Here is a 14,168-nt window from a genome sequence, read left to right as displayed (position 1 = left end):
AAAGCACTCTTCATGTGGATTACAAGACCGCTATCTTCTACCATTTCTCAGAAGACAAGGGGACCCGATGGGACTCGATGCATAACAAATGAGGAACTGCATCTGAAAACAGTGCCTAACACTTACAATTAGACACACAATATGCACAGTTTTTGAAGAGGAAGTGTCACTCTCAGCTGAGTTTTTCTTAGAATCTGCATACTGACAGTTTGAGTTGTTCCTTCTCTGCTGACTCCCCAAATAACACTGAACTATGGCAGCGCAGGACCTGTCAAAAGATGGCATTTACTCAAACTTGAATTTTAAAGAGAGACAAAAGTCAAAGAGGAGAAGAGACGAACATTCCTCCAGAGGTAATTTAATCTGTAAGTGCTAGCATTTTTTGTTTGTTTGGTTGGTTGTTTTTCTAATTTTCTGCACAGTCTAATCTGTCATTTCATGTTTGCTCTGATCTTGGCTTTAACACGGCTAATTTAACGTTGGCGACGTTTTAAAAGAGTTTGCTTAAGGCTGTTTTTAAGGGGTTATTTATTGTCTGGTGGAAGAATACGCTGACATTCACTGGACAGAGATGAAATTAACCGGTTTGTGCAGTGGTGTGATAAACTGGGGTGTCAGTATCCTGTGTTTAACCTTACTTTAAACTGAATGTGTGCTTTCTTTCAAAAAAACAACTGAAACCGTCCTGTGCTATTCAATGTCTTTTGATTTCAAGATGATTTCAACCTTTCACTCTAAATGATTTTTCATACTCTCTCTTAAACGCTTTGAGCTCATTCGGATAACAGGCTATCAGGTGCCATATTCTGGTTCTGAAGGCATTGAGTGTTGGTGTTGAGCGTGGGCGTTGAGTGTTGCATTTCCTGTTTCAAAGCCTCCCTGAGTAGTTTTATTTATTTGAAGGACAACGTCTATATTTCAGGTATGTGTTGTGTCAGATAAAATACATTCAACTGTCAACTTTTAACAACTGCAGTTTAATAACTGCATCTGCGTGGCTTAAAGTCTAAAGGGTTAAATATATTACAACATGGGATTGACACAGTGATACACTGGAGGGTGTTTCCTGTTTGTCGGGTCGCCCCATTTCGGTTTTTGTTGTTTTAAAGACTCTGTAAGGTACTGTGAGAATTTAACTGGCAAATGTACAAAAGGGGAAGTCTCACCAAGTTTCTGCGTGCTTTACATCCTGGAAATTTTAATTGTCTGACAAGGTGTTCCAAAACATGAGTGAAATACATGAATTATCAACATCAGCCATGAACCTTTTAGAATTATGGTTAGTGTACAGTTACTGGATGAATGAAACTGTTACAAGATAGAACATTAGCTTCAAGGAATTGAGGGAATGTAAATCTAATGCAGAGGGGCTTCTTTGCATGTAGACCTTTTAAATTGTTTTCTCTGAACAGTGTGAAAAGTAGTAAAAAAAAACAGCAGTTTGAAAATACCGCGTTTAATGTCACATAAAGGTGGAACCGTTCTCGATGTGCAATAGTTTGTACCAGCAAACATTCAGTTCCAATACTATTAAAAAATCAGGGTAGCTTTGCCCTGGCCTAGAATGTACTAAATCATTCTGCCAAATCTGTTAGGTTCACTCTAAAATCTGTTTTAACATCATTTAGGGTGTATTCTAAGGTCTCCTCACACGGAGTGTCATGAACAATATGTCTCTAGGGACCAACATTTACATGCACTATTATTAATTTGTAGCAAATTAAGGAAGTTGTTCCAAAAAGCTGCACACTGTTCTTTCACTTCAAATTTTATTCTGTTAGCCTCCCACTGAAACCTAAATTCTCTGCTCTGACCGGAGCCATTATGATCTAACGCTGAATTGCATTTAATTTCATCTTTTCACGTGTCAGGCCCTCAATAGTTAACGTCTGCATCTTTAAAGGTCGTACTGGTAAATTTCAAAGAATTGGAACTTCGCTCTGCACCTTCGCCGTGTTTTTTTTTTTTTTGAAAGTGTAAAAGTGACCGTGTTTGAAGGAAAGCTTGAAGGGTGTCTTTTATCGCTGTGATCATTTCATCACAGTTTTATGATTTCACAGCGTCTAGAGATTGTCTGAAAAGTCATCGGCATGTCAGGTCTTCAGTAGGCACCTTGGACATGGCCGTGTTTTCTGCTCGTTCCTGTTCTTTGCTGCGCGTTGTAAAGAGTAGAGCAACTGTGGTAAACGTGAAATAAGTCATATGGATTGCTCTTCACTATGGTATAAATATGCTGGTTTGTTCGAGTAGGGGTAACCTCACCAATGTGGAAGTGCATGCATTGTTCCGTTTTTAAGCTACCTACGTTTTGTTTCCACTTAGGGTGCACCACTCAGAAACAACATCCATTTTCACAAGTTCATTCTCTCTCTCTCTCTCTCTCTCTCTCTCTCTCTCTCTCTCTCTCTCTCTCTCTCTCTCTCTCTCTCTCTCTCTCAAGCTGCAGAAAACGATGAAATTTCATACTCTGAAATTGTTTTCGGAGCATCAGACCAGGGCAGGCAGCAGAAGAGGCCAAATGGTGAGTGCAGAAAGTTGGTGATGTGGAGAATTATTTTACTGTGTTCAAGCGTATTTATGAGAGTTTTGACCCTTTATTTTAATTGAGTACTTCTTGATGTGTCCCAAGCTGAACAGGAGAGTAAAGTCATCTACTCCAAAGTGGCTTTTACCAAAGAGGGTAAGTGATTCGGGTTTATATCTTTGGCGAGTCAGTACCACATGGAGTTTAACCTGTTAACGTCACTGGTTATCATTACTGTCTCATATTGTCTCTTTAACTCTGAGAAGTTCTCGTAGCTTTTTTCATTGTGTTTGGTAATGGTTCTGGCTCTTGTTTTAAATCTAAAAAAAAAACCATATTAATGTGTGAAGGTGGCACGAGTAAGGATGACGTCTACTCCTTCGCCACTTTCCCCAAGCAAAGTGAGTATGCTGCATACTTTGTGTATTTATTTGTGTATTTGTTTGTTTGTTTATTTGTTTATGCAGGCAGTAAAGTAATGAAAGTAACTACTTGCCCTAGCAGTGTATTTCTTTTTCTTTCTTTCTTTCTTTCTTTCTTTCTTTCTTTCTTTCTTTCTTTGTCTATTTACTTTAAATTGTATGATATATCCTGAGCATTTTTTCTTGAACAATCTGAATACATTTTGGCCTCCTCTCTAATGTAAAAGATGCAAGGAACTCCCGCCTACCTGTGGCAGGTGATCCCTCTGTCCAGGAAGGCCCTGTCTCCGCTCATACTTCAGCGGGTTCAAAACCACTGTTTGACACATTTGGCACCAGAGCAGAGAAGACTTTGCTGTTTCTGTGCGCTGTCATGTTAGCTGTGTCTATGGTTATAGGAGTTCTATGTGAGTAACATTTTTTATTTCATGCATGAGCTAAACACCCATAGCGCAAATACCAGACGTCTGATTATCTGCTGTTGCCTTTCTAATTGATATTTGGAGCAACTGTCCAGCTAATGTGAACTTTTTGTCAAGACAATGGCTCTTCGTGTAACTGAGCAAAAATTGTATTGTCTTATTTTCATATACCAGGAGACTATTTAAACTGCTTTTGCTAAAACACACATGATGATGATGATGATGATGATGATGAAAATGACAGAACCTAAAATTTGTTCCCTTTGTCAGATGTGAAGAATTCCCAAGCATTGTCTGAACTTCTCATCAAGAACTATTCCTGTGAGTGAATTTCTTTAGATGGGCCATAAATGAAAATTCATCAATGAATTTTATGTTCTTATGTGCTAAAATAGAGCAGTGGGCCAGTGAACCAGGTGTTTCCGAGACAAGATCCAAATATTTATCATTAATTCATCTGACCTTGAAAAACTCACACAGAGCAACTCCTCTCCCACAATTAAAATAAAGAGGTGTCTCAATTTCATTTACATTTTCAAAATTTTAATTAAATACAAGTTTCTGTTTAGCTTACTCACGCTCAGCGTCTATTGTTTGTGATTTAAAAAAAAAAAAAAAACATAAAATGTTTGTCATGTGTTCTCATTGTATCTTTATTTCATTTTGATCTCAGCAAAATATGAGTATTTGATGTCTGTCCACAACGAAACTGAGAGGAATTACTTCATGAGCAAAGTAAATCTCACAGGTGACCATATATATATTTTTTCATAACATTTAGTTGGGAGAATAGAAGAGACAATCAACCGCAGTCAGTAATTGCTATTATAATGGCAGACGTATGGTTAGGCCTGCTGTCTGTTGAGTTCTCCGCTACATGGAATGATGACAAACTAACGTGTGCAGATCCATGCAGGCTTGTTGTGAATCATTTTATTTGGCACTGACACCTGTTACAAAGCCATACAATAAATGAACTGTAAATGTAAGTCTCTAAGGCTGTATGTAGGCACACGTTACTATCTAAACTGCACCCTTAAAATGACTATAAAACAGCTGCGACATAACTTTAGACCAGGTTTTTGTTGGTCTAAGCACAGAGGCTTTCCACTGCATTCTAAATAGCAACGCACTAGCAATGTGCCTGACCACACCTCATTTTAAGATGAACTGCCCAGATGGACACTAGTTCATTTGCTATTTAAAACCATTGTGGACAGTGGACGGGAAAATGGCAGCTATGTCGATCTGAAGCTTGCAAAGACATCTGCATTTCGGTTTGCACCGTGTTGGACTGGGTATAAGATAGAGCCCAGAGAGTCTTAGCGAGGCCATGCATATGCATATCAAGCATTTTGATACCACCAAAACATTTTACAGATGCAAGAAATTCTGATTCTTTACAGAGATTCAGAAGAGGATGCGGCAACTGGAGACCAACTTCACAAAACTGAAAACTGAACTTAATGGTGAGTGATGTCTCCCTCTTCTACATGTTTTCCTCCAAGCACATTTATATATATAGTCAAGAGTTTGGACATACCTTCTAAATCGATGGTTTTTCTTTATTTTGTATTATTTTTATTTTCTACGTAGTAGAACAATGCTGAAGGCATCAAAACTATGAATATGGAATTATTCTTTCATTCATTCACTCATTTTCTAAGCCACTTATCCTAATTAGGGTGGCGGGGGTGCTGGAGCCTATCCCAGCGCTCATCGGACGAAAGGCAGGGAAACACCCTGAATCATTCATGCACACATTCAATTTAGTATCTCCAATTCGACTGACCTGCATGTCTTTGGACTATGGGAGGAAACTGGAGCTCCCGCAGGAGACCCATGCAAACACAGGGAGAACATGCAAACTCCACACAGAAAGGACGCTGGCCACCCAGCCGTGAATCAAGCCCAGGACCTTCTTGCTGTGAAGCAACAGCGCTACAGACTGCACCTGTGTGCCACTCATAAGAAATTATGTAGTAAGCAAAAAAAGTGCAAACAAAGCACAATGTAGAAAATAGTAAAAATAAAGAAAAACTCTTGAATGAGTGAGTGTGTCCAAACTTTTGACTGGTATACACACACACACACATATGTATGTATGTATGTATGTATGTATGTATGTATCTATCTATCTATATATGTGTGTGTGTGTGTGTGTGTGTGTGTGTGTGTGTGTGTGTATATATAAGTGTATTTGGAGGAACACATGTACTTCACCTTATATAAGTTATCATTTAACGGTAAGGTTACCTTTTTAATGGTAATGTATATGAATAGACAGACAGACAGACAGACAGACAGACAGATAGATAGATAGATAGATAGATAGATAGATAGATAGATAGATAGACAGATGGATAGATAGATAGATAGATAGATAGATAGATAGATAGATAGATAGATAGATAGATAGATAGATAGACAGATAGATAGATAAATAGATAGATAGATAGATAGATAGATAGATAGATAGATAGATAGATAGATAGATAGATAGATAGATCGACAGACAGATAGATAGATAGATAGATAGATAGATAGATAGATAGATAGATAGATAGATAGATAGATAGATAGATAGATAGATAGATAGATACTAAAGCTCAGGACACTTATATACTTATTTATTTATTTTTTAACAGAGCCTGAAAAATTAGAAAAGTACCTTACTGAGTCAGCTCTCAGGTGATAATGTGCTCAGAACAAGAAGTTAAGTTATTTTAAAAACTATGCATGTATTATGCATGTATTCTAATTGTATTACCAACAGAGCATCTAGCTTTATAAACCTTTGTGACTATGGCCCTTTAACCCTGCTAACACAGCTCGTGCAAGCAGGACAGATTCTAAGGATAAATCACTTTCCCAAATGGATCATATTAAAGAATCAATCACTTTTGATGAATACTAGAAAATTTCTTCAAATTTCAATCTAACTCTAATAAGTTTTGTGTGAAAGCACACGCACGCATGTGGAAATGCCTGCAGATTTTCAGAAGATCAGGCCATCGTGTCAACTGAGTACAACATACTGCAAGTTTGTAGTTTGGTTTTCAATTTTGTTCTCAGAAACTAAAACTGATTTGAGAAGAAAAGAGGAGAATAACACACAACTGCATGAAGAAAAGAGTGAACTGAAGACAAAGCTTGAAGGTGAACCTCTACTACTATAAAGGTTCAGAAAAAATTGATTTACACGAGAAAAACAAAATAAAACAAAAAAACGAAAAACAAAACAAAACAAAAAAAACCCGTTAACATCTTTTCAGATGATTCAAACAGAGAACTTAACCTTAAACTTAAGTTTTTCATTTCAGATTAATACTAGCTATTAAAGTGCATTAGTTCAAAAAACCCATGAAGTAAGTTGTCCAATAAGTTTTCTTATATTCTAAGATGAACAAACTCACGATATGTCATACTGGACTACACTGTATCATTTTTCACAATACTATACAATAGTATGAACATATTGACTAATACCAAGAAAAATAAAACATGCAATTGCAATCTATGACTTCTGTACACACTGTAATAAAGCTCTTTATTTTGAAACAGAGACAATCAGAAGACACACTGAGGAGACAGAAAACATGACTAAAGTGAAGACTAACCTGGAAAACGAACTCTCAGGTGATTCTTGCGGCTCTCTTTGAAGTCCATGTGTAGGATTATTTGGCAATTTTTTTATGGTATCCAGTATAAGGGGAAATAAAACATGACATAAAAGTACTGACCAAAAAGACCAACAAGTGGGTAAAGTCAAAATAAGTTTTCGTGAGATTGACTTTGAACGGTTCTCTTGGCCACTCAGTATGCAGTGCATCAAACCGGTCATGTGATTAAAATATTTAAACAAAAGCAAAGACTCAACACAATACGACAGTGCAGACACTGTCTGAGGAGAGATACAACCTGTGAACTCAACTATCAGGTGATTATTAAGGGCTCTTTTACCGTTTACCCTTATTATGGCAATAAAATGGCTGAAACACAGAAACAAGAGACAATTCACAGAAATTACAAAGCTGTCCTCCATATTTTCTTCAGTCCTCGCTGAAATCTGGAGATTAGCGATCATTTCTCTTTTCAGCTCTGGTGATAACACCTTAACTGCTGAAAACTGAAATTTCATGACCGTGAAACATTAGAAATAGCATGAACACCACCTACTGGATGGATGAGTCTAGTAGAGCAATACACTAAGAAAGCAAATGGCCATTCCATTCCAATTCAGGTCAACAAAATGAGTCCTAAAATGGCATTCTGTTGTGTACATAGCCCAGGAAGAACAATGTTGTCATTCATTATTTCTACATGATATTACAATAAGGACTTACAGACCTAACTGACTTACATAACTAGCCTTACACTAGCCTTACCTTTAAATATACACTCTCAATATTCACACATATATTAACACGTAATATTAACACAGTCTTAATATTAACACAGCATGTTAATTATAGAGAGACTTGCCTAGCAAAACTTTGTGATAGGAAAATATCATGCCAAATTCACTGTGGTCAAAATCAGTATTAGAAAATTGAAGCAATTCACTATCTAACTCTGTTACATATGGACATATAAGTTGTGTCTGAAAACACATGCAAACATAGAAATACCTGCAATTTTTTATAGGAGCAGGCCATCGTGTCAGCTGAGTATGATATACTGTAAGTTCATAGTTTGGTTCTCAATTTTGTTCTCAGAAACTAAAACTGATTTGAGAAGAAAAGAGGAGAGTAACACACAACTGTCTAGAGAAAAGAGTGAACTGGAGACACAGCTTGAAGGTGAATTGTTGCTTCATTGTTCCTTCATGTGTAGATTTGTAATTGACAGTGTTTGAAGCTTGTTTCTATATTTCTAATTATGGGTATTGCTCGACTAAAATGTCAAAACTGCTATGGGTTGGAAACAGAAAACAGTGACACACCAGAAAAGTGAGTTTCTTAAATATGTCATTGAAGTGCTCTGTATCTGATTTTTGTTTTTTGTGCTATAGATATAATCATTTTAACCCTCTGCTTCAACAGGATGCCAGGATGGGCTCAACAATCAGGATGCTAAACTCCAAGGTTCGGATTTCATTTATTTATTTATAGGATCTTTCTGGGATTTGAACTGAATTGTTCAGGCAGATTTATCAGATTCATAGAATTATGCATTAGGGACCTTCAGAGAAGAACAGCAGAAGAAACCTGGTGTGAATGTGTGTTGCAAAAGTGACCTTCTTTTTGGGAGAGCCCTTTTTTTTGTTTTAAGATAAGAATCAGTGTTTCAGAGATGAGGTCAATTCACAAGTTTAGTAATGATTCACAGTGATATCATGAAACCTCTACAGATATACTGCTTCGCTCTTCTTCTGGCTGGAAGTACTACAAAGGATCATTTTATTTCTTCTCTTCTGACAAAATGACCTGGATGGAGAGTAAAAGGGCCTGTGTTTCTATGGGTGGACAGCTGATAATCATAGAGACCGAAAACGAGGAGGTACGGCAAAGCTGCAATGAAACAAAAGTATGAAATAAACGTTGGTGATTAAAATAGTGTAAAGTTTCACCTATTTGCATTGGAGCAAAAGGCTAAATGTTTATGATGTGGCTGCACAAATTCAAACAGACTGCTGAGCAACAAATGAGAAGTAATAGTGACTGAATCAATACAGTCATCTTTTTGTCAGTGAAGTCCAACACAACATGGATCTCTCTTTTTATTATTTAGAAACATTATCAAATTAATGTCTTTTCAAACTTTGAGTGTCTCTTTAACTCACTCTATTTTCCCTCATTTTATCTCCCTTTACTCTTGTCTCTGTCCTTCTCTCTGTCTATCAGTGGGAACCATAAATTCCCACTCCTGAATTTTCATCCCTCATTGTGAAACTTCTCCAACGGAGAATGTCAACTCAAATGTCAAGTGACATTTAACAACAAATTTCTGTTGCAGCACCAAGAAACCATGAATCCAAATTGTGGACTCACCTGTTTCAAGTGTCCAGTTAATTGTCATATACATAACAATGTAAACATTATTACCAGTAATGAAATTCTTAGCCTCAAAACCAACTCAACTTTACATTATAAGTAAAATAGTAATATAAGTTAAAAAAGGCACATAAATAAAAAATGAGTAAGAGCCAATAAGCAACCTATCAACTTTTTTTTTTCTTAAGATAGATTCTTTATTGTCCTTTTACAAGGAAATTTGCTACCATAATTTGAACAGAGCCTCACATAAACACATACTTACGTAAACGCAACGTAGCACATAAGTGACACATAAACATGATATACACCCAACATAGATACATCCATACAACAGACATCCACTGTAAACATACATACGTATACATACGTAGCCTCTTTGCACATGATGGTTACCACGGTGTTTTGTTTACTGTTGCTATGGAAGAGGGGACAAAACTCCTGCTATAATATGTCCATCTACAGGCCAGGGATTTGTATCTGCAACCTGATGGAAGCAGTCTGAAGAATGGATTGAGTGGGTGCCTGGGGTCATGTATGAACAAGCTTTACGTATGGTGGCTTTGCTGTTGGGATGTGGGGGGTTGGGGGTGGGGAGGCATTGTGTGTGATCAACTTCAGGTTGCCTAATTATTTTACCATCTGCTAAGAAACATACATTATAACTAATGAGAGTCCAAATCCTATCATATTGAATGTGTCTTTCATGGATTGGATCACTGATCACATAACCAGACGCATATTGTGTCAATCTCAGAGGGAAAGATGCACACCTCTAATGATTAAACATATCTGATTAAACATTCACTGATTATGATTCATCCCTTTTAAAAGCAGGTGATAACAATGATAACAAATGTGGTTGGTATGTGTATACTGTAGCCTCATGTAAGATTGATATCTGTGGTTCTAGTCTTTCTTAAAAAAGGTCGTTCCTCAACGTGTTGAAGAAGAATACTGGGTTGGTCTGACTGACTCCGAGAATGAGGGAGACTGGCGCTGGTTGGACAACACACGTTTCAGTAAGGCCTCAAGGTGATTATTCAGAGATATGATTGTTAAATGGTCTTTGTAAATCCATCTTCAGTTGACTTGACCAGAGTTATATTTTTTAATGATATAATTAATTCATGTTTCTGTTTGACTGTTTCCAAAACCTGGAGGTGACTGCAACCTCTTTTTTATCTATTCAGGAAATGGCAACAAAAACAACCTGATAACTGGACTGGAGAAAATAAGGAACATCTTGAAGGAGAAGACTGTGCAGTGATGATACTGTCCTCTACTCATTATTTATTGGTGGATCGTTTTTGTGATGACAAAAAACAGAAACGAGTCTGTGAAATACAAATAAGAAAATATAGAGAATTACTGATAAAGTAACATGGCATGTTGAAGGAACAGACAGAATTAAAATCTGACATTACTCTTTTCAAAAAGATCCTTCATGTTAAGCCATTTGAATAATGTCCAGAGCATTTTTAAAGATTTATCTTAGCTAGAACAGAAATTGGTGATTTTGTGAAGCCCATCTGTTGTAATGTTTTTTGATCTGTGTATGTGTGATGTGTGACTTGATCTTGCTTTGTGGAATCTTTAGGACCTGTGTTTGATCAGCTGATTGTCAGAGTAACAATGTCTCTTCGTGCTATGTTTGGACATGTTTTGTATGTTTGATAACATTATTGTTTTTGATGTGGTGAGATCCTGATATGGTCATTTCTAAAGTTCTTTCATATATAATATTTTTACGTTGTCCTATTCATCAATAATATACACAACCACCTTAATTTCTTGCAGTATTGTTTTCTTATAGAATTAGGAAAATATTGACATAAAGCTACTATGTACATTAATATACACATTTATACATATACAGTTATTAATCGGTGTCAGCACTTTCCTCATTCTCGACACTGAGCAAGAAAACAAAGTGGTAAAAAGAAGAGCGGTTATAATCAATAAATTACAGCGTTTACCAGTGAGTTTTACATGCCCTCAAGTTTCATGTGTGTGAAATGTAATATCTATCAATTAAATCCTATGTTTTATGATACGTATCACAATGTGTTATAGTCATTTCTTTAAGCATCACCCAACACTGCCTGGTACCTTTGCAGCTGAGGATGAGCTCCCATATACATCTGGGGTTTCTGTCCTGATCTGCCCATCACACTTGCTGTATGAGGTGGAAAAGGACTCAGATAAACATTAATAAACATTTATTAAAACTCTCAGAGTAATGCATTTAATAATGATTCAGTTTGGCTTGATAAAAGGCAAAATGAAAAGCAGGCTAATAGTAAAAGATATGACAATGAAATATATTGTGGTAAGGCAATAGCTCAGTCCAATATTAGTGGAACTTATTTTACTAATTATATCTTTGGTTGTTGCAATGGAAAATTCTTTTCTGCCACCTAGTGTCTCAACTCAGACATTACTTCCTCAACCAGTATTAATCGCTGTGATACTTTTCAGCACACTCCTTTCAAAGGGTGTTTCCTGTATTCAGAAACACAAGAATAGCAAGAGGAAGGTACTACAAGCAGGCATATTTGTCAAAGACTGATGAATGAAAACACCAGCTATGATTACACTGTATATGTGGCAAATCTTGAGTTTGAAACAGTCTGAAAAACAGCAAGTTAAATTCAACAAGGGTAAAGGGGTAATTCAAGTCAAGCTTGAGGGGAAATTAAAGTAAAGCATATGATAAATAGGTTTTTAACATGGTGTAAATTACACATATCTGCTGATCACCAAATAAAAAACAAGCAAGTATTTAATTGTTCACATCCCAGTCTGAATGAATCTGAAAAGCAAAAACAGTAAGATGGTGAAAACTTCATGTACCATTTAAGTGAGGTTTCTCTGACTATATTATCAAGGTGAAATCAGACCAATTTCACCAAAAAAAGAGACAAAACAAAACAAATAAAGAAAACACATTGGGCTTCATTCATCAACCGCTCTGAAGAAACATTTCTTCTTAAAACCCACTTACATAGTTTTCGCAAAGATTCTGACATTCAGAAATATTTTCTTCTTACTTGGTATGTGTTATTAAGTAAGAATAGAATCTACACACACTCAAGAGCACTTTTACACACATTTGTGTGCTGACAGCTGTAACGACCTCGCCTCCTCCCTCGCCGGTTTCAGCCATTCCCCACTCAGCGTCGCCAGTTTACTAATCACCGGTCTGATCACCCTCATTCTGCACACCTGCCTTCACTTTAGTTCTCTCTGATGCCTTTCACTATTTAAACCTCTCCGCTGGATCAGTCAGTGTGAAGTCTACACCACCCATGTGTTTTCTGAGCCAGATATTGAGTATATATTGTTTCCCCCGTCCTTTATATATATATATATCTCAGTGTGTGTGTGTGTGTCCTGTGTTTAAAATGCGTGCATGGTTTCCTGAACAGTATTTTTAGGTCTTAAGACAAAGCCTTTGTCAATTTATCATACTTACCCTCCAGACATGTAAATAACTGTTCCTCATTCAAGATAAAATCTGTAGTTATGAGAGTGGCTGTCCATTGCCATATATTTTTTGTGCCCAAGGTAATTATCAGTCTCTTTTCTCTGTCGGCCCTGTAGATGAACTCAGCCGTGTTTACAGTTCCCTCTCTTGAACTCAGCCTGATCTCACTTTGAACTTTGAGTCGCCCAGTATCCTCATTCTTTCCCTGGCCGGTTATTAAATCACTGAGTTAGCTTGTGTAAACCGAATTATGGATATGATCCACAAGCATGTACAGTTGATGAGGTGTAGCTCAGGAGATGTGTTGATGCAGAAAGTAAAGAAATGGGTGAGAGAGAGAGAGAGAGAGAGAGAGAGAGAGATGATGATGATGATGATGATGATGATGATGATGATGTTGGAAGTGCTGTTGTTTTCCTGGAGTAGTTCTCTCTGGATTTGTGGAGCATAAGCTACCACAGCTTCTGTCTCTCCGTGACTCGCCACGTTCCTATTGGCCGTTTCCTCCCCTGTCCTCATCTCCCACCTCCCTCTCTCATATTTCTTCAGACTCCTCCGTGGTCTGGGTCTTTACCATAAACAGACTTGAGTTCTTTCACTAAAGAGATGGAACTTGAGCTCAGCACAATTATAAACAAAACTTTTACTAGCCTTGAGTATGTACTAAAATAAAGTATGAACTATTTGGAATCTCTGTTTATACTTATATTTTCTAAAGAGTAGTTAATTATTCTGCCAGTGGGAGAGTGGCCGTCATTCAGTTACACCGCTTCATCACAAACAATGTAACACACGAACAAAATCTATGACAATGTGTTTCTGTATCTTGAGATAAAGACATTATGTTCACCACCTTTAGGTTATGTGACAGCTCTCTCTCTCTCTCTCTCTCTCTCTCTCTCTCTCTCTCTCTCTCTCTCTCCCCCTCCCCCCCTCTCTCCAGTGGAAACGTCATTCGGGTCATCCAGCCTTTCAGCCTTTCAACAGTACTCATCTGTTTATCTGTGGGAAAGGAGCTTAGAGTCCAGCATCTTTATATGTGAACAGAGGCCAATGACCAGAGGTCAGTAGGTCTCACATAACACAGCTAATTACGATCTCCATCATTCTAACTATTCCATATGTTTTCTTTTATAACATATTTACGAAATTAACATATTAACTTGAGATGTTATTGATTAGTTCATACGTTGAAAGGAAATTTGGGAGGACTATCAGTATGGCTGCAGTTTACTCCCTCCATTACAGCACCAAGAGGGTTTTAGACGTGTCATTATTTGAGGTACAGGCAATTACGCCCGCATTGCATCAAAC

Source organism: Chanos chanos, chromosome 7 (genome assembly GCF_902362185.1).
Source record: "Chanos chanos chromosome 7, fChaCha1.1, whole genome shotgun sequence".
Classification (NCBI taxonomy): domain Eukaryota; kingdom Metazoa; phylum Chordata; class Actinopteri; order Gonorynchiformes; family Chanidae; genus Chanos; species Chanos chanos.
This window is presented reverse-complemented; position numbering follows the sequence as displayed.